The sequence below is a fragment of the Lepidochelys kempii genome, chromosome 2 (assembly GCF_965140285.1).
Source record: "Lepidochelys kempii isolate rLepKem1 chromosome 2, rLepKem1.hap1, whole genome shotgun sequence".
NCBI lineage: Eukaryota > Metazoa > Chordata > Testudines > Cheloniidae > Lepidochelys > Lepidochelys kempii.
Window position 1 is genome coordinate 135,085,420 of NC_136381.1, and position 6,000 is coordinate 135,091,419.

Genomic DNA, 6,000 nt, shown 5'->3' on the forward strand with positions numbered 1-6,000 from the left:
TTTTAGCTACTGTAATGCTTTACATAAATTACATCTACTTATCCACTATTTTGTTGATTAATTAATAGAAGACTTTCAAAAAAATCTTTAACAAAATCCCTCACAAGAGGCTTAGGAAACAGAATGGTCTCAAGTCATGTACTGTCAAGAGACAGAGAAAGCATACGTATAAAATGATTTTCAACATGGGAAAGAGTTAACACGAGAGTGCCACAAGGGTCATTAGTAGAACTGGTGGTGGTGGTAACTATATTCTTGATCTCTAATAAGGGGTGAGCAATGAAGTGGCAAAAGTTGGAGCTGGCACAAAATTACGTAGGTTAGTCAACTGGAGAAATCTCAAAGGGACTTTACCAAGCTCTGAGGAGGTGGCTAGGAAGCAGGATGGTAGATGAAATTCATTAACAAATCTGTAGTAGTGCACATTGAAAAGACTAAATCTGCGATTCTCCTCAACATTGCTACATTTCAAAACTAACTAACCACTCAGGGAAAAAGACCCGCTTATCATTGTGAACAATTCAATGTAAACTTCTGCTCAATGCACAGCAGTGGCCTAAATGCAATGCAAGTATTAGGAGGTATAAAGGATAGTATAGAAAATACTATAGATCTAATGCCATTATGTATGTCAAAGACGAACGTCCTCAACTGGACTAGTGTTATAATCTGATCACCCGTCTCAAAAAGGGAAATAGCATTAATAGAAGGGCTTGCAAGACAGGTAACAAGATCGAAAAGTTATGGAAACTTCCACACCAAGGAGCTGGGGACTGTTTAGTTTATACGGAAGATAAGTAATAGGAGGTCACAACTGAAATATAAAAATAGAGAATGGTATTGAGAATGTATGAATCCGACAGGTATTCCTCTTTACTATTTCTAATAATGAAGTGACAAGATATTAACTGAAACAGAAAGGCAGCAAATATTTAAAAAAACAGTATATTTAACAGCTGTCCCCTTTTTCTAATACTGCATAATTGGCCCAGGAAACTGATTTCCATAAGATATCACGAAGGGCAAGAACTGAGGAGGATTTTTAAAAGGTTTAGCCAGACAATGAGAACATCTACTCTGTGTCTGTATTAACTAGGGTGACCAGATGTTCCGATAGTAGGGGATTTGTCTGATATATGCAACTATCCCCCCTTCCCTCCCTGAAAGAAGGTGTCCTGATTTTCCACACTTGCTCTCGTCACCCTAGTGTTAACCTTTTTGCTACAAGTAAACATTACATTTTATATTACTACTGCTACCCATCTCATTGTGTACGCTGTAACCCCGCTTCCAACTTTATGCCACTATACATGCCTTGCTAGGATCACAAAGGTAACTCCACTTGGGACATGCACCCCATATTCTTCATAGTTATATTATTATATGATTATGGTATTAATTATGATGCATTTTGTACAAGATGGGGCATGTAAGGTAAATTATGAGGCATGTAAGGTAAATTATGATTTGCTGAATGTGATTATCCTATTTGTATGCATGTATCATTTTTGTATCTGAAGTTATGAATATTGACTATGTATCTGTATTTCACATGTAGTCACACCTGGGTGACACCCACTAGGCAAGATGCTTCCAGTCTAAATAGCTTATTGTGAAGGGCCCATTCAGGGTAAAGGACCATTAGGGAAAACAATAGGCCTCAGGAGAAGCTTACCCTCCCGTCCCACGACCACCACCTAGTGAGCCTTTCTGTGGATATTTAGGCCAGCCTGTTAAGTAATGGCTGCTACGACTCTGCAAGGGCATGTGACCAGCCTATTTTGGGGGCCTGTATTTTCCCACCAACTGGGCTGGGAACTGTTTTTGGAACAAAGGGTGCCTGCCCAATGCTAAAGCTATATAAGGCAGGGAGTGCCATTGTCTGTTGCTCTTCACTCCCCCACAACTGAATACCTGAAAGAAGCTCAGAAAGAAAAGGACTTGGAATGGGGATGAGGAGCCCAAGCTGCAAAGCAAGTGAAGCTTGTGCCTGGAGACTCTGCAAGCCTGTTTGTATCATCAGTCAGGGTGAGAAATGCTAATTCATATTCAATCGGTCTAGTAGCTTAGGTGAAGTTTGTGGTTTTGTTTATTTGCTAGGTAATCTGCTTTGATCTCTTTGCTATCACTTATAATTACTTAAAGGCTATCTTTTTGTAGCTAATACAGTTTTATGTTTTAATCTAAACCAGTGTACCTTTGACTGAAGTGTCTGGGGAAAATCTCATCTTGGTTACAAGAAGTGTGCATTGCCTCTCCCTCAACATGGAGAGGAATAACAGGATAATAAAGTTGTAGTGATCGGGGTTTCACTCAGGGCAGGATGATACAGCTCTGGGGTCCTGGACTGGGGGTTATTTTGGCTGTAGCCTTATTGTTGGTTCATGCAGTGGCTGGTCAGCCTGCATGTAACTGTAGCTGGGTTTGTCCCAGCCTATGCAAATGGCTTGTCACAGCAGCACAGTGCTGAGAGGGAGCCCAGGCTGGTGAGTCAGAGGGTTCAGTGATACCCCTTTCTCCTACATGAATACAACATAAGAGAAGAGGAGAGGTATGCACCAAATGTATTAGCAAGCACTAGAATGCAAAGGGCTCAGCCTAGTAGGTAGTGGGAAAGATGCACATCCTGTAAGTCATCCCTGTCTAGTGCCTATCGTTATGGATTTGAGGGCTTCTACAGCTCCTCGGGGTAGTTATGTAGCTTAAGTGAAATAGGTGGATCATTTAAAATTAATGATTCCTAAAAGCTTTAAAAAAGGGCAAAGATCAAAACATGCCATATTTCAGTGACATAGTAGCAAGCAAAGCCAATTAGCACTTTAAAAAATAGTGTGGAGGTAATGAGAGTTGCATTTTATTTTTTTACCCTGCCTGCACAATGAGAACAAACATTAATTAAAACACGCCTGGAAACTCCAGATATGGTTTGACAAATTAGAGGACAGTCACTAATCAATTATGTAGCTGGGCAAAGGACTTGTATTTAAACCAACCAAAGTCAGTCAGCAATCACAATGTTAAATATAGAATTGGTGCATCATAAGAGTACAGTTGTGTGAGGTAATAAGATTGAAGCCAGCCCTGCCAATCTGATCCAAGTGCCATTTCTCTGTGAATTGCAAAGGGAAAAAAAATAGTAAACATCTTGACCGTGACCATGTATTTGTGGCACACAGTGGCCTTAAACTTCTCAGCAAGATACTCCATTTTTTCTTCAAACTGACTGCTGAAGTGGGTTGTCCACCTCTCTCTCCAACCCACCCTCAATTCTGAATTGCCTGACTAGCAGGTTGCATCACTCTGGTCACAAACCTAGCTTATACAGCATCAGTAAGCAAAACTTTTTATTTTTGTTATGCCATTTGGCAGGTTTCAAACAACATCATTTATTTATAAATCTCGGACTCTTATTGGCTCCCCAGAAAAAAATCTAGTGTACCCCAACAATCCAAAAACTCCTTGTTGACCAGTACAGTAACCTCTCTTTAATACAGGGAAGACCCTTTCCCACTCAGCCTGCTTCCCCAGTTGTGAAAGTTTGAAGGTCACATGGAAATAAGGAAATGTCTGCGTTCTACCTAAGGAATACATCCCTTAAATAAGCAAACGATCCACACCCAAAGGCCTAGACAATAAGTGGCAAGAGAAGGCCTTGTGGCTACTTCGTCATGCTACATTTTCCACTTGCTGCATTGTTTAGCTAGTCCTTTTAGATAAATATCATAGACTATACAAGTTATCTGGTTAGGTTCTTATGTGCCCACCCTGCACCATGGGGTCTGAACACTTCAGAAACACTAACGTATTTATCCTCACAGTGTAAACTTCTGTGAGATAGGGAAGCACTGGTATCCCCTTTTTGTAGCTGGAGAACTGAGGCACAGTGAGGTTATGTGACTTTCACACAGAGCCAGGAACTGAACTCAGATTTCACAAATCCCAATGCAGTACCTCAAATGCACCATTCTGGCCTGGACAGCTAAGTGACTTGGGGGTTTAGAAGAGAGACCCATAATTGAAGACCATGAAAATTCAGTTACCTTCTTACCCATACAGGTGGTTCCTCACAGGAGTGGTGGAGAACCGTGGCCCCACTCTTGCACTGCCCCTTCTCCCAGAGCCCCCACTCCTGTGCCACTTCTCCCCCCCCTCCCCAAAACCCTGACCCCCCTCACTTCTTCATCCTTACAGCTGGTAAAAAGCAGGGGTATAGCCCTCCCAATTTTAAATGAGATGAGGCCATGGCCACCTGGGCCCTCCCACTCTGGATTGGATCACTTTGGCAGGAAGCTTGCATGTCTAGCATCTATATTAGAGTCACCATCCCACTTTTGTGGCCAAACATGGGACAGGGTCTCATGCAAGTGCACTAAAGGTAACATTTTCAGAGGTGCCCAAGAGATTTAGAAGCCTTAAGTGCCAGGCATTTTTGAAAATTCTACTCTAGCTGTATTTAAAAATAATTATATCCACTGGGAAATCTTGAAAACAATATCAAATAAAAATGTAGGCATTTAGCACTTATTTTCCTGTCTGCGTTGCTACACAAACATGGTTTTCTATTGCAGTTAAGTCAACAGGAGCAAATATATAAAACATTTAAATGAACAAACAAACTTCCAAGCCTATTTGTACTCCTAATGGTGGCAGCTGTAGGTAGTAAATGATTTGGTGTGAAGTGAAAAAAAATTAAATCCCCAAATTAGTCATTCACGCATTTTACTAGCTCATTCATTAGACTGAAATAATCCTATTTTGATTAGCCATTTTATTAAATGTTTATTGGCAAGTGCAAGAAATTACCTCTCACAGCACTGAAGTGTCACCTGAATGCAGTTAGCCTCTTGTCAAGAAGGTATAAATTAACACCGCCCCTGCTACCCACACATGTCTAGCAGCTTTCTAAACCCGTGTCTTTGTGAACATTTGAAAGGGGGAGATTGTTCAAGATACAGAGCTTGATTAATAAATTTAAATGGCAGTAGTGGCATTTAAAATGTTTAAGCAGCATTTGAGAGGTTTCTCCTTTTTATATTATATAGCAAGGCATATCATTTACACAATACCTATTACAAGAGCTGATGGTCATTTTGACCTTATTAGCATTTCATTCTAGCTCTGTGTTTGCCCTCCTAATGAATTCTTCTCGCGTACTGCAGAATCTTCCACCATTTACTGTTCCACAGCTTGGAGCCATCAACCCCAGGGGTATTTGAAGCATTAATCCCTGCTGGCTATCAATGTGACAGGAAGCTCCTGTGAATATCCCCAGTTATCTGATCATCTTTTTCATCCTCCTTCTCTTTTCCATTTGCTCAGTCTCATTAAATTGCTGCCCCGAATCTCTCAAGGTTATTAGAATGAATCAAACCAAGCCTCTCGTCCTTCCTGGGCAGTTGAAGAAAGGAGAGAGAGCGAGAGGAAAGAGTTTAAATAGCACAGTGCGAGGAAGATTGGTCATTCAAATATTCATGCTTAGGATATACTTAAGGGTTTACAGCCTTCCCAATAAGCAAAGAGTCCCTGTAGATCATGAGAATGTAACACAATGTGTACAGAGACACTAGCATGGCAGAGGAACTTTTAAAATATTAAAAACTTATTAGGCACAATATTTTAAAACTAACAACTCCATTAGTCCCTCTCTCGAAGATTGCATGGGAGTAGGCCTGCTTTGCAGGGTGTGCTGAACTGTGCTGTTTGAACACTGAATGTAAAAAAAGTACTGGGCTCTGAAATAGGTGCAAACTGCAGTGAGTTTTGCCCCCCATTAAGCTTTCCTGCTCTGCCTTGTACAATTTTTCCTAGTTGTAGTGGAGATGAAAAGTGATTGGGAACTAAGAGTTCTGGGTTCAATTCCGTGCTCTGTCAAAGTCCTCTTATGTGAACTTGCACAGTCATATAGTCATCCAGGACTGAACATACTGGGGCAACAAGTAGGCAACTAAATCCATAATTGGACTATTCAATTAGTGGCCTGATTTGCAGATGGGCTGAGTG